The sequence below is a fragment of the Balaenoptera borealis genome, assembly GCF_965194805.1.
Source record: "Balaenoptera borealis genome assembly, chromosome: 18".
Classification (NCBI taxonomy): domain Eukaryota; kingdom Metazoa; phylum Chordata; class Mammalia; order Artiodactyla; family Balaenopteridae; genus Balaenoptera; species Balaenoptera borealis.
Window position 1 is genome coordinate 74231799 of NC_138877.1, and position 22203 is coordinate 74254001.

A 22203-nucleotide genomic window follows, 5' to 3' on the forward strand; every position below is an offset into this window, starting at 1 on the left:
TACCAAGAATGCTCTTAACCCCATCATCCTATTCAGTGATGGATTATTATCCATTTCTCTAAGACTGACCTCTCGTTACCCTTAATCAGTGTGTCCGCACTGGCCAATCTACCGCCGGTACATTAAAAACCACCTTGCAGCGGGGACTTCCAGTGGCTTTCACATGGGGCCTGGGTCAGCCTCTTTGTGTGTGCCAGTCCTCCCCCTACCACCCTCCCTGAGCTGGAAAGAAAACCGGAAGGGTGCTCGGGACCCCTTCTACTTTCTGTTTTCCGTGCTGAAGTTCCAAGTAAAATTTATTTCGCAAAAAAAAAAAAAAAAAAGACTCTACTGCCAAGATGCTTTTTTTGAACCATTCATATAGACCATCTTATCTGCCTTATCGTAAAGAAATCAATAGAATTTCCCTTTAATTTGCTGTTGAAACTGCTCACTCTGCTACTAAGGTCAATTGCCCCTTTAAAACAAAATACACCAATGACTGAAATTGTAGCTGGTAGCTACCACCCAGCAAGACATGTAAGGGCAGCACTGAAGCAGCTCAAGGCAGTAGACACTGACCTAGAAAAATTCTGGGAGCTGGGGACCTAGAGACTTGAAAAAGAGAAGGATTTCCACGTTACTTAAGATTTGCAAGTGGCAGGGGAAAACTCTGTGAAGAGAGGGCAGGTAGAAATAGATATTTATCCATCTCAGCAAAAAGATTTTGCTGGAAGGAAAGACAACGTATACCTTGGTAGAACCGATGTCAGTTTTATCACTGATACACCTGGGTGTCCTGCCCACTCAGACTCTCAGACCGTCCAGTCTTCTGGTAGCAAAATGATGGCTCAAGCCCCTATCCCACATAACACCAAGAGCTAAACACATGTACATGCACATAGAGAAAAGGCTCTGTAAGGACACAGCAAGAGGGCAGCCATCTGCAAGTCGAGGTGAGAGACCTCAGAAAAAACAACTCCGCCGGCACCTTGATCTTAGCTGTTCAGCCTCTGTGCTATGGACTGAATGTCTGTGTCCCCTCATAATTCGTATGTTGAAGCTCTAGTCTCCAGTAGGATGGTATTTGAAGGCGGAGCCTTTGGGATGTGATTAGGTCATAAGGGTGGAGCCCTCATGAATGAGATGAGTGCCCTAAGAAGGAGAGACATGAAAAATGATTGCTCTCCCTGCCATGTGAAGACACAGCAAGGGGACAACCTTGTGTAAACCAGGAAGAGCGCTCTCACCATGAACCTGACCAGGCTGGCACCTGGACCTCGGACTTGCAGCCTCCAGAATTGTGAGAAAATAAGTTTCTATTGTTGAAGCCCCCCAGTCTTTGGTATTTTGTTATGGCAGCCCTAGCAAACTAATACAGCTTTCAAAAGGCTGATAGTCCTAGATATCATTCCATATCCATCCAAGATAGACTAAACCCCAGAAAAGAAAACTTGGAGACCAAAAAGAGAAGTCCTTTTCACATCCACAGGGTTGTGAGGTCAAGGGTATGGCTGACAGTAAGACAAAGGAGATGTTTTAAGAGGCTGAGACTCTCCCCAGCTGTGGCCTTTCCGCACCCCACTCTCCACGGCATCCCCAGGTGGACTCAGCACCCAGGCTCCTTCCCAGGTAAGACTCTCACCCCACGAGGAGGTCTATAAGGAGAGTCAAGAAAAGCAGCGACAAACAAAGCTATATTTACTTGTAAGAAGACAAAAAACGATGACTAACACCTTCTGGGTGTCTTGTCTCTTTACCTCTGGGTCTAATACTTGGGTTCATCCCCTCCGTTCTCAACAGCAGGGGCATAGGCCTGTGTGCTTGCCTTAGAGGCCTTGGAGCCAGGGAGAGAGCTGCGGAGAGCTTCAGTGGGCAGAGGAATTCCGGTCGGAAGGAGGCAGTTAAGGGGAGAAAGGGTCCATCACATGCCCGACGCCTTCGTGAGAAAAGGGTGAACAAAATTGGCCTCAGGGTTTGGAGGATCAAGAAGGAATTGTCTGGATTGGGTAACAGACCTGAATTCTGAGGGGGAATTACCGCAGAAACAGCCTGCCGAAGAGGATCCTTTCAGAAAAGATTACCCAAGGGTAGGATGTAGAGCAGAATCAGGTAATAAATCATCAGAGGGAATTTAGAACGAAGTCAGAGAAGAGCTAAGATTCTCAAGGAATTCGACGTCATATTAAAATCCACAAAGACTTGGAAACAATATTAGTCTTCTAATTAGGGTCTTTGAATGCAATTAGGGATAGGATATGTTGATAAAGGGATCATTGAGACAAGGAAGAAATAATAGAGCTAGCGTCAGGCAGGGTTCCAGTAACAGCTGGCAAAGTTCTGACTGAAGCTCATTTAACGGAGGGTAACGTGGAGGATGTGGGCAGGGGCCGGGCAGCACGCAGGGATGCTGAAGCACCCAGGGACCGCGGAAGGCCGATGTCAGCGCCGCAGGCCTGGAGGGACGACGCAGGGGCGTGGTGTGAGCAGAGCTACATGGAAGGGGGGCCACCGGGGGCCAGAGCTGGACCCGTGGAGACATGCGGCTCAGCCAGAACGTGGGGAGCCATCTACTGGGAAGCAAAGGGTGTGAATCAATGCCTGCCCCCATCCGCTCCCACCCTCTAAAATCACACGGTCCTCCCATTGGTCAACTAGACTGGAAGCCACAAGGCAAGAGAGCCTGGGGCTTTGGTCCCTGGGCATGACCTCCCGGTGCAGGCAGCAGGGCTGGCAGAGACATGTGGGCTGAGCAGGGGGGCGAGAGGAAGGGCCAGGCGCCCAGCCTCCTCTGTTAGATGGTTGCACAATAAGAACCAAGTACCTTGACTGAACGTTGGTTAACTAATAAGGAAAAGAGTCTTGTCACGGACAAGGCCCCAGACAAAACCCTCCGGAAACCTTGCCCCTTCTCTCTCCCCAGCGCACTCAGCATTGACCTCAGGCTGGAAGCCCAGGAAAAGGGAGGCCTCCCCGCAGCAGAGACGTGTCAAGGGCGAGGTGGGGGGCGACCGCCCCGCGCAGGGAGTTGGGGGTGCGTGATCTGTAGTGAGTACGAAAGCAATAATAAAGCCAACTCAAAGCCCAACTCAAAGTTTTCTGTTATCGCCCTGCGCTGGCAAAGCTAAACAGGGTCCGTGAAAAGAATGTCTCCCCCAGAACAAAGCTTTTGTGCCACAAACGCTAAGCAAGGGCTTTAGTGACTGTTAAATTTTAGTAATCCATGCGTGCTTCAAATTAGCACTTTTTTTAAAAATCGAGGTATAGTTAATTTACCATGTTGTGTTAGTTTCAAGGGTACAGCAAAGTAATTCCGTTATACATATATATATATTCTTTTTCAGATTCTTCTCCTTTATAGGTTATTAGTTCTCTGTGCTATACAGTAGGTCCTTGTTGTTTACCCATTTTATATATAGTAATGTGTGTATGTTAATCCCAAACTCCTAATTTATCTCCCCACCGAAAAGAAAAGAAAAGAAAAAAAAAAACCCAAAAAGTAAGTTGCATGAACTTTTTTCCCCAAGTGAACTATTATCTCAGTAAGGACAGATAACGTGCCATTTTTTTTTTGTGGGTTTTCCTTTCTACCATAGTAATTCCTACATAGTTGGTATTGATAAATGTATTGATGGATGAATTAGTTCAGAGAAAAATTAAAAGCCTTTAACACATAAAAACATTAGCACAATTTATTACTTATTCCTTAAACAAAGTATCAGAAAACCCCTGGGGATATACTTGGTCCCTTATACACCAGGAACCAGTACCGCACAGAAGTTTCGAGAGGAACTTCCTAAAAATTTGGAATAGTTTGAACTCACATCAGACATAGCCCTGTTGTCCCCAGCCCCTGAGATGCTAAATATCCCAGAATTTAAACAGGGGCTTGGAAATGATCCATGAAAGTGCAGAGATTGTATACATATCAGAGTCTGAGATACTTCACTTCTGTAAATCTACGTGAAAACTTTGAGAGATTAAAATCTCTAACAGTGAAACAGTACGAACCCAAGATGTAATATTTTTATTCAGTAAGCGCAAACTTTATTTCATACGTGAACTATTTCATGGAGGTTGACTACCTTTTAAAATGGAAGCTTCTTTTCTTACATTGTTAGCTGCTCGTTTCAAAACTAAAGAACAGATCAAGATAATAATTACTATGATTATTAAATGATTATAGCAGAAAACATTTTGTCAAATGGAGAGGGGGAGTCTTAAAAACGGATTTGTTCCGTGTGTCAGATACACACCAGGCTGGCAGTGCCACAATTCCAGGTGGAACACCCATACCCAACAGGGGGCTGTAGGAGAAGGTGTCGCCTCTTCTGGGGAAACTTTTATCTGCGAGAAAAAAATCTTACAGAGCTCTTACCAGACTTCCCTGGGGTCTCCTTTGCTGAACTTGCCCTCAGGAGGATGCTTTCACCCATCATGTGCAAGGGCCGTGGTCCACCTGCTGGACCCAGGCTGCCAGGACCTGCCCAGCATGCGAGAGGCCCCGGCTGCTGCTCCCACAGCCGTGGTGGGTGCCTGAGGGGGGAGGGGGAAGCTGAGGTCCCAGGCAGAACCACCATATTCGTTGTCGTCCTGTTACACCACTGCTTTAAGAATCAAGCTCAACACTTGAAACTAACAGAACATTGTAAATTAACTATACTTCAAAAAAAAAAAAAAGAATCATGCTCAGTCTCATTTACTGTTTATTATTTGCATACCTTTCTTGTTTTAAATGACACATCGGTGCCAACTTGGGTCTAGACCTGGTGTTGGAATATAGGTGACAAAGATATCTCACCACTTGGGCTTGGAATTTAACCTGTTTGTGGTCTCAAGGCCCCTGGGGGACACAGCACAGGTCAGGCACCTGGGAGACAGCCGAGGCTGCCCGCTGTTCACACAAGTTCAGGGCTCCTGAAGGTCCCAAGGGAGCTTCAGACAGAGGTTCATTACATCACAGGCATTTGCATTATTACAATCAGGGGAGGTGAACCGTTAGAGTACCATTAGATCCCCTGTGAAACGCCCCCAGGAACCCCCAGAAATGGGGAGTGGGGACTTTGGGAGGGAGGGGTCTGAGGCACTTTGCCATCACCTCCAGGTGCACAAGTTCACAAAATTGAACGTTTCCTGTTGATGGGATCTCATTAATATCCCCAGGCTCATGAGACCTGCGGTGAACTCAGGTTACGGAATAAAGTAATAGATATCTTTAATATACATAAGGAATGGAAAATGTATGATTTAATCTGGGTGACCCTAGGACAGAAAGCCTCCATCTTTAATCTTCAGGAGCAGATGTGCTTTTCCATTCAAACTCTGAAAAGGCACAATACCAACTGATGGATAGCAATATAGTCACAGGCAGCTACTAAATGATTAAATCTGTTTGAATCTCAAACAGAAAAGAAAAAAAACAGTTGAATTTTGCACAATTTTTTAGAGTTAAGGAAAGTACTCATACTAGTGCCTTTTTGAAACGTGGGCAGTTTATTTAATATTTCTTCCTTCTTATTTGGCACATCACTTTATCATCAAAAAGATAGATGCTTAGGAAATAATTTTGTACACATGCATCAGCTAAGAACAGATTACCTGATTAACAGTAACCTCCATGAACAGATTTAGACATGCAGAAGTCAGTGGCCACTGGTCTTGGTTCAGCAACTTGGCTAGTGTCTCTCTAACTTCCTTGACTTTTCCTAATGACTCTTGCTTCAGAATCACAAGATGGCTGCTGCACCTCCAGCAATCAAGTCCAAATTTGTAATAAGATGAATGGTGAGGGATGAAGGGCTTTCTCTTCTTACGGCTTCTACTGATTATCAGGGAAGGACGGTTCTCCCCAGAGATACACTCCTGAATGTTATTAGCCCAGAACTATATCCTAAGGCTATCCCAAACTATGAAGGAGACTAGAAAATCAAGTATTGAACTTTCCAGATTCTATATGCCTTCCTTCCTGAACTGTAAAAAACAAAAGACAAAACAAAACAAAAACCGAATTCACTCATTTCTCTTCTTCCACTCCCATTTTTATCACACTTGGACTTAATAGGTTCATTAGCAAAAGCCAGAATTTCTGAGCCATGAAATGACCCTGTTAACTCTGAGTACAGAACCCTCAGGCTTTGCTGCACTGGGGGTAACAAAGCCCAAGGCCCAGGATGTGAGGTGAGCCCTGAAAGTCTGTAGGACATGCCAGACACGGTCCTGTCATCTGATGGCAGATTCAGGATTCTGGAGCCCTGTTTAGGGGTTCTGGGTTCCAGCTTCATGATGTACTAACTGGATTACACTCTGAGTCTCAGTTTTCAATCCTATAAATGAGGAACAATAGCCCCTTCCTTTCCCATTGGAATACTGGGAGGTTCAAATAAAATATTTCCAAATGGTTATGAAAACCAGAAAACATTACAGCAGTGCAAGGTAACATCAGAGCCTCCGTGTTAAAATTAGTCCTAAAACAAGAGTAAGAAAAAATAAGTAAATAAGCGTGGCCGTATTTAGCTCACTGCCTGTGCTGAGGGCCTTCCCCTTCCATTCCAATTTCCTTTACAATCCAGATCCTCACCTTCATCTTCAAACGCATGTGTCACTTCCCAGACACAGCCCAGGTAGCTCTGCTTCCTTTTCAGCACGTCATCTTTAATTCTCTCTTCTCCCCAGCCAGCCGTCTACCCCCAGGAGAATTCACTCTGCAGACGTACTGTTATTTTCATAAACAAAACCACCGGCTCTGCACGCCTGGCAACAGCCAATACTCTTGGGGCTGAATCGCACTGCCTTTCATGTCTGAACAGGACGAGTGACACAGAATCAGTATTCAGATCTTCCAGAAATACCCTCCTATGGAGTAAGATAACCGCTCTTCCATCAGAATATCATGAATATTAGGTGAGATAAATATACTGTTAAATGTAATGACATCCTCTTCCCAGCTCCCTCGTAAAGAAGTATTGAGAACACGTAATTGCCCTCAAAAGATGTCTATTTTATGATAAATCATTACCTAAATATTACACACCAGAGACTTGCACTATTAAAGAGAGTTGAAATTACTCATGAAATATTAGCTGTGTTTTACTTAAGCTCTTTGGACCTAATTCATAAAAATTAATTCATGGTGTATAAGAATAATCTCTAGTCCTTAATAGAATACTTCTGCAATTCATTAAATTCTTTAATCCCATCACCCCTCATCATGTACACTTGAAGTCTAGTCCTTCAGAAGGGAAAAAAACACTAACTCTCAACAAGTAGAAGAAACATCAGAGTTTTCAAAAGGGACCCACATCTCAAAAGATCACAAAGAAACTTACAAAATACGGAGAACTCGGAGTGAAACAAAAGCCAACCCAGTTTACATCTGCTTTTCAAATTGACTTTTGGGGAGTAAACCTAAGTTAACAAAAATGTTAATTTTTGAGGAATTTCTCGGGGAATTACGTGGATCCTGTCTAAGGAGGGAAGCGTGATTTCTAAATTTTCATGGCACATCCCAGGTTTCCTATAATCACTTCACTGGTTTTTTGGTATCTTTAAGATGTTATCAACAAGGAGCTCTGGGCCCTTTGGGGAGACCGTGGGTCTGTGTGTGCCAGTCAGCTTTGCACCAGTGTCATCAAGGAAACAATATTATAAAATATCATTTATTATTTCCCACAGTTAACAATTAAGGAATTGTTTGCTCAGTTTATTGACTCACGTCTGCCTCTACCTCTGTGCTCTGACACCCATGAGGGCAGGGCCTTCTTCTGTCTTGTTGACCTCTACATCCTTTGCCACATGGTACAATTTCAATCAGTATTTTTAAATCGAAAGCTAACATATTTCACTAAATTTACTCTTGTCCAACCAGAGTAAATAATATGAATTCAAGTCACAATACATTGATTGATTTTCCACTAAAAATAAAGGCTTATAAAAGGGAGGAAAAGAACCCTTACGTTTGTATTATCCTAAAGAGTTGACTAACTTTTCATGTGTATCATGGAGTGTTACACTCACGTTAACCTTCTGAGGAATTAGGGTAGATCTTTTTCCCTAGATTTTATAGATAAGGATACTGAGATTCTGGGAGATAACTGGCATCATAATGCAAACCAGGTACGCAATGGGGGAAAGGTAGCTGGGTGAAGCAGAAGCATATATGGGTTCTGGATTCATATGCCACTATTCACATCAGACAAGTCACTGAATTTTGGTGTCTTCATCAGAGAAATTAGGAGGATCAAGATGGCCTTTAAGTTCCTCTCTAGTTAAATTCGTCTTTGCTGTAGGATACTTGGGGTTTTTTTTGCTTTTTTTTTTTGTTTGTTTTTTTTTGGGTTTTTTTTGTTTTTAATTTATTTATTATTTATTTATTTTTGGTTGTGTTGGGTCTTCGTTTCTGTGCGAGGGCTTTCTCTAGTTGCGGCGAGCGGGGGCCACTCTTCATCGCGGTGCACGGGCCTCTCACTATCGCGGCCTCTCTTGTTGCGGAGCACAGGCTTCAGACGCGCAGGCTCAGTACTTGTGGCTCACGGGCCTAGTTGCTCCGCGGCATGTGGGATCTTCCCAGACCAGGGCTCGAACCCGTGTCCCCTGCATTGGCAGGCAGATTCTCAACCACTGCGCCACCAGGGAAGCCCTGTTTTTTTTTTTTATAAATTTATTTATTTTATTTATCTTCGGCTGCGTTGGGTCTCCGTTGCTGCGCGTGGGCTTCCTCTAGTTGCGGCGAGCGGGGGCTACTCTTCGTTGTGGTGCATGGGCTTCTCATTGTGGCGGCTTCTCTTGTTGCAGAGCACGGGCTCTAGGCGCGCAGGCTTCAGTAGTTGTGGCACGCCGGCTCAGTAGTTGTGGCGCACGGGCTTAGTTGCTCCGCGGCATGTGGGATCTTCCCGGACCAGGGCTTGAACCCATGTCCCCTGCATTGGCAGGCAGATTCTTAACCACTGCACCACCAGGGAAGCCCAGGATACTTGTTTTGAGAGATGTTCAGAGAGAGAGAAATCCAGGTGTGTATGGTATCTCGAGGATGCTGCATTTGGCCTCGCAGAACAGGATCTGAAGGTAGGAGTGTGAGCAAATAGGGGCTATTTTCTCACGTGGCTCATGGTCGAGTGGCCAGCAGTCCCAGGCTGGCCCAGCTGCTCATAGTGAGTCAGGCCCTTTCCTCCCTCATCCTTACAGGGAGATTCCCATCTTCATGATTAACGGTGACCACTCCACTTTCAAGAATCTAAAAAAAAAAACAAAAAAACAGCCTCCTGGAACTAAGAAGTGAGTTTTGTAAGACTGCAGGATATGAGACCCACACACAAAAATCAGTCGTATTTCTGTATACTAACAATGAACAGTTGGAAACCAAAATTTCAAAAATCAATACTATTTCCAAAGATCCAATTTCTTATAAAATTAAACGTATACTTACCATATGATCCAGAAACCCTGCTCTTGGGTATTTACCCTAGAAAAAAGAAAACTTATTTTTACAATGAAAGACAGACACAAATGTTTATAATAGGTCTATTCATAACCACCAACAACTGGACGCAATCCAAGGTTCTCCCACAGGTAACAAACTCTTGTACATCCATATGATGGAACATTACTGGGCAATAAAAAGGAAGAAACTATTGATACACACAATTTGGATGAATCTCAGAGCCATTAGTCTGTGTAAAAGAAGCCAGTCTCCAAAGATTACACAACATATGAGTGTGCTTACATGGCATTCTCAAAAGGATAAAACAATAGAGTAGTGCCACCTGACTGGTCAGTGGTTGCCAGGGGTTAGGATGGGTATAACCACAAATAAGTAGCTTTGAAGAGCAGTAGAATTGTCCTGTTTCCTGATTCTGGTGATGGTTACACACATCTATACACATGCAAAAATTCAAAGACTAAAATAATGAAAGGTGTACTTTACTATATTAACATAACATTTTTTTTAAAAAAAACATCAATTACATATGCATCTTTAGAGGATCCATAGCACATACTGAGAAAAGTAAGAAACACAAAACCCAAGCAAAGATACCATTATGAGATGTGAGTATTTTAAAATATTCATTTCAGAGGCAGCTCTTTCACCCATCCTGCTACTTCTATCCAGCCCACAAACACATTCAGCCATTAGTTCAATAATCCCAGCATCTTCATCCATAAAAATGAATATATTTGTCTCAAAATTTTTCTAATTAACTCATTTGATTTAGCCTGGTACACATAATCCCAGAAATGAGGAACATTTTAAGTATTGATATTCATTTATATTTTACTAGGAAGAGATTTAAATGACTATTATTATTAGCGAGCTTAGTGCCTTGTATACAAAGTAACAATATATTTCCTTGAGTAAAGAACGAAATCTGGGACTCACTCCAACAGGTTCCCCTGAGACCAGCTGAGATGACCAGTGGCTTCTGGGTGGGGCTGGACCTGAGCAGTACCACCAATCAGTGACTGGTATTTCACCAAGCACTACGTGGTAGCCTAGACCACATTTTCTTTTTAGATTCTGTGACTCTGCCTTTGTCAGAATAATAAGAGCGTTAGACAATTCTTCCGAAATGGGGAGGAAAGAAAAAAGGGACTAGCCAAAAGTTTCCCCGCGTTCTCATCATGTTCAGCTATTTTTATGGGTTAGCAAAACTCTGAGAAGTGGATAAAGATTATCCATTTCTGAGAGGAACCGGGCTGCACAGTGAGAGGTGAGCGGCGGGCGAGCAAGGGAAGCTTCATCTGTATTTACAGCTGCTCCCCATCGCTCGCATTACCGCCTGAGCTCCGCCTCCTGTCAGCATTATGGTGAGTCGTATAATTATTTCATTATATATTACAATGTAATAATAATAGAAATAACATACACAATAAATGTAATGCGCTTGAATCATCCTGAAACCATCCCCCCCAACCCGGGTCCGTGGAAAAATTGTCTTCCATGAAACTGGTCTCTGGTGCCAAAAAGGTTGGGGACCGCTGTTCTAGGATCATTCCTAGAACTGGAGTAGCAGAAATAGTTCAGAGTTATGAACATTTTAAATTATAATAAATATTGCCAAATTACTCTTCAAAAGTCTTCTACTAATTTACATACCATTAATAACATATCGGAGTGCCTGTTTCCCCAAACCCCCCGTACAGAATGATCAAATTTATGTATTAATATCTGCCTTTTCAACTCTGAATATGTCTTTTGTAGTGATTTGGATTTCCTGAGGTTTAGCATATTTTATATTAGGTATTCTTATTTCTTATTCTGTGAGGTCCCTGCTCATATCATTTGTCCATTTTCCTGTTGGAGTGTTTTATTACAGACATTTAAAACCTCTTTGCATACCATAAATAGTAATTGTTCCCTGGGATGCCTCAATATTTGTTTCCAGTTCTTTCGTATTTTGACTTGGAATTTGAATTTTCCATTCAGACCAACTGATCGACTTTTTTACGGCTTCAAGATTTGCCTTCTCATTTAAAATGTCTTCCTTACTCAGTTACGTCTTCCAAGAGCAACAGTGAGCCCTCATTTCAGTGGTTTCTGCCATCTTGGTAGGAGCGCATCTGTCCCCTGATGTGGGTACAATTGTCTCCAGGACCTGGAGCGCAAAATAAGCAAACCGAGTTTGTTAGCTTATTATTTTAGTTGCTGTGATTCAGAGGGTCTGAATGTTATCTGTACTGCGAAGGCTTCCAGCTTCTCCCGGGGAGTCCCAGACTGGACCTCGGCTCAGTGAGAGGTCTCCAGAGCAGATGTACCCACCTCTAAACTGAGATTACCACTGGACAATGGATGACATCAATAGACTGAGTAGACAAAAACTTGCTCCCAAGGGAATGCGTCCTCTTGCCCTACAACACTGTCTCAAGTATGATCTTCACCTCTGCTCTGAAAAACCCAACTGACTTTTTACCAGTTGGAGACCATTTCATCACTTGGCATAGAATTCCTTAGCGTCTAAAACAGTGAAGGCTGGCAAGTGAAAAAACAACACTCAGTTTACCTGTGGCTACATGTTGTGTGTACGTGTACGTGTGTATATGTGGGTGTATACACATCTGTGTGTGTTTGTATATTAGCCCTTCTCTCGTTTTCAATGGGATTTTTAATTTCAAGAAAACCCTTGCTAAAGTCTTCCTATTTCAAAGAACCACGTAATTTGGTTGGGAATAGATGAATCACTGACCACCATCATACAAAACTTCCTTATGCACATATGAGAATTTCTCTTGGTTTCTTGGTAATAATCAAAGCATAATGATAGCCCAGTTTCTTGAAAATCAGCCTCCATCTGCTTGTGTTCATGCCTGGCAGTGGGAGTTGCATCTTGGTAGTTATGGCCTTCAGAGGAGCCTGCAGGAAAAGGCTGAAAGTTCATGGGTCAAAGCATCCAGATTTTAAACAGAGTTTAGCTTTTTCTTCCTGCTTCAGCCCAGTAGGGGTATATTTCCCATGAGAGGCTTGGTTTTTTCTTTTTTTTTAAGAACAGTCATAGGAACTGGATCACCTTGTAGAGGATTAGTAAAATCTCCCCAGGAAGTGTTAATTTAGCGCAAACTATTGGGTCCTGGATGGGTGGATCGCAGTACAAACTTCCCCCTTCTCCCTGATCTGCCAGAAGAGACACAGGAGGACTCAGGAAAACAAATAATTTATGATGAGCGCTGACCACATTAAAACACTTTGTAGTTGTTATTTTTAAAGTCCCAAGCTTTCAAGAGGAAAGACTTGTTTTTCTTAGGAAAGATTAACAGTAAGATGCTAGGCGGGTGATGGCCAAAGGGAACATTCTAAGGGATTACAGAGTCCCTTCTGAGCACTTAGGGAAGCAGGAGACTTTCCTGCGTTTATTTGGAAAAGAGTACTAAAAGCAAAAAATTGAAGTTGTTTGAGGTAATATTTAGAAAAGCGTTTATTTAAAGGAAGGAAGGTATCGCAAACTAGTGATGTTTTTATTTTGATCCTTCGGATGAAAAAATTTGTAATCAATGATAAAGAAATATGAATAAAAGAAAAGGTTGTATACCTAATTAGTTTGAACACATTTAATTTGTAGCTTAGCACTAAAGCTATTAGTGAATTTAATGGTGGTTCTGCCTACTGATAAATTACGATGAATCCCAAACACATATTCCATTAACCGTGGTAACTCGGGGTTAGAATCTTGGATTAATTGGATTCATTTGAATTATCCCTTAAGAATATCTATTGAGAGTCTAGATATTAATCCTGTATACTTTTGAATGGTTTTCTATGTAATTAAAGCAAATGCATATTAATCCTCTCAGATGAAATATTTTTCCAGAAATAGACAATGGTAACAGATTGAAATGTTTTGGAAGCGTGATCTCTATCTTTCAGAGTTGAGCAAATGGTAGATGACAACCTTGAAACATGGGGGGAAAAAAAAATACTTTCTGCCTTCTGTAACTGTTGATGCTTGTCACATTTGAGATGTTTTTATTTAAGAAGTTTTTAAGCATGTTAGCCGGTTGTCTGAATTCTGAGGCATCGGTGTCCGTGATCCTGAGAATGTCTGGCCAGAGCAGCAAATGGAGTGGCCAGCAGAAAACCAGGGCGTAGATAATCAGGGTCCATGGCTATCTTCTGGCTGCCATCCGAAACCAAAGGTCTTCGCCACAAAGCCCAGGACACAGGGGCCCCAGAGGAGGTACGTGTGAGGATTGCCTCTCCTCCACGCTATGCCAAACCCCTGTGCCCTGCTGAGGGGTCACCCCGAGGCCTAAGTGCCCGGGGCCTCTCCAACCAGCAACAAAGGGGCAATTTCTGGAAAAGGGGGCAACTCCATCAGCTGCACAGGGTACACACTCCTGCTGATGTGGCAGACGCTCCCCCCGCAGCGGGAGGGGCCTGCAACCCACTCAGCCGTCTCCACGCGGGGAATCAGTTTCAGCAGAAGAGAAGAACTTTGCTAGTTCCCCAAGCCGCCAGTTGAGATCACACTCGAAATAGATACAAAATAAGGAAATAAACAAACACGTGCAAAGGAAGCGCTGGCTCATCAGAGGATAATCCAGGATGACAAAAGCCTTGCGAAGAGCGGGCTTGGGAGGGACATAGCTGAGGGCGGGGGACCTTGCTAGAGACACCCATCCTAGGGCTTAGAGCAAAAGAGACCCAGCAGAGATGTCCCAGCTCCGCAGACAGCTCTGGACATTATCCAGTGTCCATAATGTGATCTTATGGTTGTCAATTGTGACTTGTTTCAGGCAAAATTTCAGAAAATTGTAAATGAAAGAACTGGTTAATATAACAAAATCGCCCACTTTTTGGTAACCCATAAAATAACATCAAACACCAAGAGAACAGGCAGATTTCACTTTAAAAATGGACATATTCCTTTCCTACTTCTCACAATGCCAGAAATACTCTTTCATGGATACCAAAAGAGAGGAAATCGATTTACCTAGATGATTTTAAAGTGTAATTCTTTTTTTTTTTTTAATTTTATTTATTTATTTTATTTATGACTGTGTTGGGTCTTCGTTTCTGTGCGAGGGCTTTCTCTAGTTGTGGCAAGCGGGGGCCACTCTTCATCGCGGTGCGCGGGCCTCTCACTATCGCGGCCTCTCTTGTTGCGGAGCACAGGCTCCAGACGCGCAGGCTCAGTAGTTGTGGCTCACGGGCCCAGTTGCTCCGCGGCATGTGGGATCCTCCCAGACCAGGGCTCGAACCCGTGTCCCCTGCATTGGCAGGCAGATTCTCAACCACTGCGCCACCAGGGAAGTCCCAAAGTGTAATTCTTAAAGAACCAATAAGTATGTTCAGGCAAAGATAAAAGTAACAAATATCTGGGTTCTTTTATCATAAAAATATAGTAGTTCTTATTGTGATTATAGCTGTGCTAACAGATGGTTTTTAAATGTTTTACAGCTAAACTTAGTAGTTAAAACATGTTACATTTGTATCTTTTTCATAGTTTATAGTAATTTAATCAGTGAAAACTATTTTACAACACCATCCCAGCAAAGTAAATGATAGAGAAAATAAGAGGTTACAAATAACACAAATATCCTGAAAAATCACGAACTCCCACCAGATCCTCAAACACAATTCCTGCCATGAAAAGACAGCTGTGTTCGTCTGAAGACTGTATTGGGCCGCGAGCAATAAAAGTCATGAGCACTCCAGGAAGCCAGTAAAAACGTTGCCGGATTCTCCCTCTTGGTCATCCCTGATTCACTCTGCCCTTTTGTCCTGAGCCCTCAAATCACAGCCTCTAGTTATTACCCTCCTCTTCCCGAGCCAAAAATAAACCAAGATCTTATTGTATTGAAACCCTATTGACAGAAGAGGGTCATCTGTTCTCTCCCATAGGCCATTAAGAACCGCCACATGCATTATATATACACGAGGTCGGAGTGCGGATCCCAGGTGGACATAGATTTCCTATCCAACGGACTTGGAAAAAGAGAAGGGTGCTTTCTATATCATTTGTACCAGCGTCAACACTGCTGGCTTTTTGTGTGTTTCGGTGCTAGAAAATCACACAGTTCAGCCCACACCTGCCAGTGGTATCTTTTTCACTCCTCTGCCTATTTTGGAGGTGTTAATTTCTTGACAATACCAAATCAATAAACCTAATTTGAAGCAACATACCCCATTACAGCATTTTTATATCACACTTCCAAAAACCAGAGGTCTAGAATCTTGACAATTTTAAGCCACATACCAGCTCCCAACATTTAGATCTTTTCCAGTAAAAAATATAATAATCAAGTTTTTTTTATATACAGTGCAGTTTCCGCCTTTCCTACTTCGGTCAATAGTATCATTTCAAAAAGTCACCTGGGCTTCAGACTTTGTAGCTATTACCTTAGATTCCCTCTTCTTCCGTGTGTCTGTATCTTATCAGGCACCAAGTCCCATCACTTCTTCAGAATGTCTTCTACCTTTGTCCATTCCATCCATTTCCAGGGGCATTTTCCTCCTCCAACGCCCCATCATTTCACACCTGAATTAGCACAGTCCTTTCCTAAGCCATCTCTCTATCTCTCGTCTCTCCCCGCTCCGATTCATTCCACTTAAGCGCTGCCTGACTGTTCTGCAAGAAATCTTAATCTTTCATTTCACTCGCTTTCTCAAAACTTTCAGTGCCTCAAATTGGCATTCTCATCCTTCCAAGGTCTCCCCAGTCCAGTTTTCCAAGCGACTCTCCCCTTTCTCCAGCGTAGTGAGAGAGCAGACACTGCACACACCCTGAGCACCCAATGCCAATGCTTCACACCACACATTTATTCATACGCTGTGTCCCACCAGGACGTGCTTCCCAATCTTCTCTCTTTATTGAAAGTGTGCCTGTCCTGACAGGCTCATGGCAAATCCAGCCCCCTCCATAAAATCCTCAAACATTCCTGCCCACAAGGATTTCTCTCTCTGAATTTCTCCTGTCCACTTTCTCTCCAGACATAACCTGTGCATTGAAATGTACCCATCCTATCTTTATCATCCATTCACATACGTAGATATAAACGTATGGATACATATACATCCATATACATGTATAAATATGTATATTTTCCTTATGTAATTGTAAAGGGAAGAACAAATCGGACTCCATTTTGGATCTATTTCTTTTAGCTTAACCTTTGTATTCTACTGCTTTTGCTTGCAATTAAGAATGTTGCCTAGAGCCTGAAATATACAGGATAGCCCAATTCTCAGGGCTCTGACCTTTAAGGGTATAACACTTTTCCATTCATATAGAGATAAAAAGTTGCAGAGCACAGAACAACATTTGTCTTGCTGGAGGTCTACAGGAACACGGTGACCTGACCTACATAGACAGCTGCAAGAACAAAGGATTGTGACACCAAGAAGTTTGCAACAATCAACCACACGCCTCCCCGTTCTGGTAGAAAAGAAGCCTGAGTTCTGACTTGGGTAAGACGGTTCTCTAAGACATCAGTTAGCCGTCTTCTGAGACTCCCAATAAAGTCATTATTCCCTGGCCCATAACCTCATTTCCAGATTTATTGGCCTGTCACGCGGCCAGCAGAATGAGCTTGGACTCACTAACATAATTGCTATTATATATAAATATTGTTATGTAACTTGTTTTTATTTTCCTTTTTTTTTTCTTCTTTTTTTTCTGGCTGCACCCACAGCATGCAGGATCTTAGTTCCCCGACCAGGGATCGAACCCGTGCCCCTTGCACTGCAAGCTCAGAGTTTTAACCACTGGACCGCCAGGGAAGTCTGTGACTTGTTTTCTTAATACGCTACCAATATATGTTGAAGATCAGTCTCTATGACACCTGTGGGATAATGAGTGGCTATTTCTTTTTTATATGTCTTTATTTTTCAATTTTTCTACATTTATCATGTATAAACTTGGTAATGAATGAAAACATGTTATTTTCAGACCACAAAAACAAGCAGACAAAGAGAAGATTTTGACATAAGGGATCATGATCTCAACTTTCTAGCAGGGAAAAAAGAGAATTTCGATCATGATAAAAATGGATAAATGCAGAACACAAAAGTGTATCACCTTCGTAATTCAAAGATTTTTGTAAAGGAACTTAGGGTAGCTTTTCCATGACAATATTCACATTTTTGCTCAATGTACATTCAAGTACCTACTAGGTTCAAGGATTGTGCGGTCCAGTGCAGAAATGAATCAGCCCCAATCCCTGCTCCAGGGGGACGGTTTACAGAAGTTTGCAGTAGTGATCCCACACATATTTGTGTTTCTTTCATGGGAGCTCTCATTGCAAAGATATTATATCTTTTGAAAGAAGGTCATTTGACAACAAGGGCTAACCTATCAACCACAGTCTTATAGATGAGTCTATAATTAAGCAACATCTAGAGTTAATTGCTTGATTTTAATATCTAAAAATTGATACCTTAGGCTTAAAGTGCTTTTGACTTTTTAAAGCATCTTTATAACTGTTACCTCACGTTACATTCACAGCAACCCTTGCGGTAGGTAAGGTATCAGCATTCTGTAAATAGGAAAACAGACAAGAGGTGGTCCCAGGACTTGCCTTAACTCACAGACTAGCAAGACAACAGCGGAAATCTCCTGGCTTCTAATCTCACGTCTTTCCCTTGAACCAAGCCAAGGAATGAAACCTTGTGTTGACAAGAAAAACTCAGTCCTGGTCCCAGAACAAATTTTAACATTAGAACTAAGTTATAAATAGGTCGCATGGTGAGGGCTTGGTACACAGCAGTCTCTGTTTTATGGCCAAGTTCATGTGACACGCTGAATGTTCTAGCCTGTCTTTCCCATGACGATCCTGGGTAACTATGAACCAGAAAAGAGATTTATTCAAGCATATTCTATTTGACAAGTGCAAATAAATTTATTCAATTGCCTATATTCTAAAAACTATCCCAGCAGCACCACCATCATATAAATAAAAGAAGCCAAGTTGGAAACAAACCTGTAAGTTCAGGAACATGAAATGCTTCAAAAAATACTGATCTTAATATCTGATCAAATGCTGACAGTGAGTGGGAGTAGGGCACACACACGCACACACACACACACACACACACACACAAAAAGACCATCTGTTACTTATTTAAGCCATTCTTAGACAAGAATATATTACTTTTCAGGGGGAAAAATGTTGTTCTTTCCAGAGGAATAGGAATGTGATATAAACAATGAGATGAGATAAAGCTGTTTATATCAAAGGATGAATCAGTTTATAACACTGAAAAATAGTACACATTTCCTGTTATTGCTGCTATAAGTAAAACAGTATTTGAAAGACAAATTACCATGTTACTATTCTTGAAAACCCCATGCTCTTCTGTAAGTAATGACATCTTGGTAGACATGAGACTAACCAAGGGCAGACATATCTCCATCTACATAACTTAAGGGAGAAAAGTCAATCATTTCTCCCTCAAAGAGAGAATACTTTTTTCCTTTAAAACTTAAGGAATCTAGAAAAGCTTACATTTAAGACAAACAAAACCCACAAACAGGGAAGGGAGATACAAGCAGCAAATATGCTCACAGTGGGAGCACGGCCACGTCACGGACAGCAGGCAGGAGGACAGAGCAGGTCCTCAGATCGGAAGTGTCTGCAGCAGTTCACCAGCCTCCACGACCACAGCTTCAACAAGACTCGCAACCACAAAGACTGACGTCCTCACCTGTGCATCCTCACCTGTCCATCCTCACCTGTGGCACCCTCGCCTGTCCATCCTCACCTGTCCATCCTTACCTGTGCATCCTCACCTGTGGCACCCTCGCCTGTCCATCCTTACCTGTGCATCCTCACCTGTGGCACCCTCGCCTGTCCATCCTCACCTGTCCATCCTCACCTGTGCATCCTCACCTGTGCATACTCACCTGTGCATATTCACCTGTGGCACCCTCGCCTGTGCATCCTCACCTGTGCATCCTTACCTGTGGCACCCTCGCCTGTGCATCCTCACCTGTGCATCCTCACCTGTGGCACCCTCGCCTGTCCATCCTTACCTGTGCATCCTCACCTGTGGCACCCTCGCCTGTCCATCCTCACCTGTCCATCCTCACCTGTGCATCCTCACCTGTGCATACTCACCTGTGCATCCTCACCTGTGCATCCTCACCTGTGGCACCCTCGCCTGTGCATCCTCACCTGTGCATCCTCACCTGTGCATCCTTACCTGTGGCACCCTCACCTGTGCATCCTCACCTGTGCATCCTTACCTGTGGCACCCTCGCCTGTCCATCCTCACCTGTGGCACCCTCATCTGTGCCATCCTCACCTGTCCATCCTCACCTGTGCATCCTCACCTATGGCAGCTGGCAGAGCACTTTCCAGAGCACACTGACACACATGCAGTTGGCTCCAGCACTCAGACCTGGGTGCCCACAGAAACCACCTGGGTCTTGGCATGGACAGATGCTGGTTTCAGCAAGAGCTCAAGAACAGGCCCCACCCCAGTCCCACTCCCACCCTGCCCCCTCTTATTTGGAAGTTCACCTCACCTCACCTCTTAGCAACTCCCTGATTTCCCAAAGGATAGAAACAATTGCAGCAACAAGCCTGGCATATCCACTGCTCCCTAAAGTCCGGGGAGAAGCTGGTTCTGTGGACTCCTCCTTTCTTGCTGTCAATTGGGGAGCATCAGTGTCTCAAAATTAAAATGATCGTCTAGCAGCCAAAGCCATTTCGATTGACAGCCTAACAGAGAAGCTACCTGGTACCAACCGTCCAGATTGCCCTAAGCTAAGGGGCTTCCCGGAACACAGGGCTCACTCCCCAGGAATGTCCTGGCAAACATGGACTGTTGGTCTCCCTATCGGCATCATCTCTGGGATGTATCAAGGTCCTAAATCGGCTCACAGGGGCCTCACCTCCAAGAGTCCTTCCTGGCAGATCCATGATGGCCTTTCTGCTGTGAGGGAAGAGAGACTGCTCCAGAAGCCCTGGGGGACTTCTGAGTGTCTGTATGTTTCTGACTCCCCAAGGGACTGTGCAATTACCAGGGTGTGACCCGGCTTTTATTGGAAAGTAGTTCATCTCTCCTTTGTAATCCACAGTAGTTTGGATGATTACAGCTGCTTGGGCAAATCCTTCAAGAAGAAATGTCCATGCACTTGGCCTGGAGATGAAGGAACAGGTCTAGAGCAGGGGTCTTCAAAGGAGCAGTTTTGCCCCAGGGGACGTATCTGGAGACAACGATTTTGGTTTTCACAGTGGGAGAGAGGGTGCTCGCGGCATCTCCTGGGTGGAGGCCAGGGTTGCTTACCGTCCTCCCCTCCAGCCTGGATCCCCACAGGGGAGATACATCTGACCACCTTCCCAGACATCCTCTGCCCATCACCCTGCAGACAAACCAAACAGACAGGAGAGAGGAGGCGTGTGGTCACCCTTCCTGCATTATGTCCAATCCATATTTCACGCTGAAAAATGTGTTCTATAATGTTAAAAGAAAGCCCAAATTATTTTTATTGAAATTCTTCAAAACTGGGATCACTAATCAGTTTACACTTCTAATCAGTAGTAAGTTCAAACTTTTAAATTAGTTTGCCCCATTTTGTAACCCGCCTAAAAAATATCCAAAGTGTGGAATGAGCACATTTCCTACTTAGAAAACTAGAGGATCTGTCCACACCCTGGTTACCCTTGCTCGGCTCCTGAGCCGGAACTGGATCCGGCCCAATGCCGCCTACACTGCCCGCAGCGTCCCCAGGCTCCCAGCTTGACTCTGCTTGACTCACAGCAGTGACGCTCCTTAGCCCTCAGGGTCCTTCTCCCCGGGTGATTCAGGAACACGACCCACAAGACAATCGCGTGAGCATCAGGGCTGGGCTGGAAAGGGGCCAGCGCATTCCCCACAGTTCTCTGTTGTTCGGGGGAAGATGTGTAACTTAGCAATGACTCTCTCAAGACAAGGGCCCGCCTCTGTTTCTCAGAGAGAGGCTTTCTCTGTAGAAGAGGATTGTGTCCATGTGTGCGAGTGTGTATGCGTGTGTGAATGTGTGTATGTCTGTGTGTTTCTGAGTGTGTGTATGTGTGTGTATGCGTGTGTATGCATGTGAATGTGTATGTGTGTGTCCATATGTTTCTGAATGTGTGTATGTGTGTGTATGTGTGTGAATGTGTGAGTGTGTATGTGTGTGTATATGAGTGTATGTTTCTGAGTATGTGTGTGTGTCTGTGTGTGAGTGTGTTTATGTCTGTGAATGTGTGTACATGTCTGTATGTTTGTGTGTGAATGTGTGTGATTTTGAATTTACATGTGTCTGTGTGTGTACATGTGAGCGTGTGTGTGTGTGTGTGAGTGTATGTTTCTGAGTGCATGAGTGTGTGTGTATATGTAAGGAAGGGGTGCTTTCCTTGTTCCCGGGGGCCCAGGTGAGAGGCCCCTGTGGTAACAGCACCTGGGCCACTGTCTGTCTACACCCCTTGCTCCTGAGTCAGGCCCTGTGGTCACGAATTCTTTCTTCAGAAACTACTCATAAAAGCAGGCATGCATGACTAACCAGGAGATGAAGCGGAGGACGTATCTCATCTGCCGAGCATGTCAGCTCAGCACTAAATGGGGAGATCCTGCCACCAGTTCCCAGGGTGGAAGAAGACAAGGAATTTGGAGTAGTCATCATTTTCCTGGGCGGCTCTGTGCCGTCTCTAAAACCACTACCTCCCAACCTTTTACCAGCTCCCCAAGGCTTGTTTGGCTAAATTCTCAGACTAAAAAAAGACAGAATTGGTTCTGTGTTCTTCCTGCCCTCAGAGAGTCTGCAACACCAAAGT

At 43.8% G+C, this 22203-nt stretch overlaps 1 long non-coding RNA gene across 1 annotated transcript in view; it reads right to left on the reverse strand.

Moving 5' to 3' along the window:
• The window catches only part of LOC309615487, a 33073-nt gene extending 18657 nt beyond the window's left edge, over positions 1 to 14416 (reverse strand). The window contains exon 1 of the long non-coding RNA XR_014236872.1: positions 6557 to 14416. This is a non-coding gene — a long non-coding RNA (uncharacterized lncRNA). The remainder of the gene's footprint in view (positions 1 to 6556) is intronic.
• Between the last annotated feature and the right edge of the window lie 7787 nt (positions 14417 to 22203).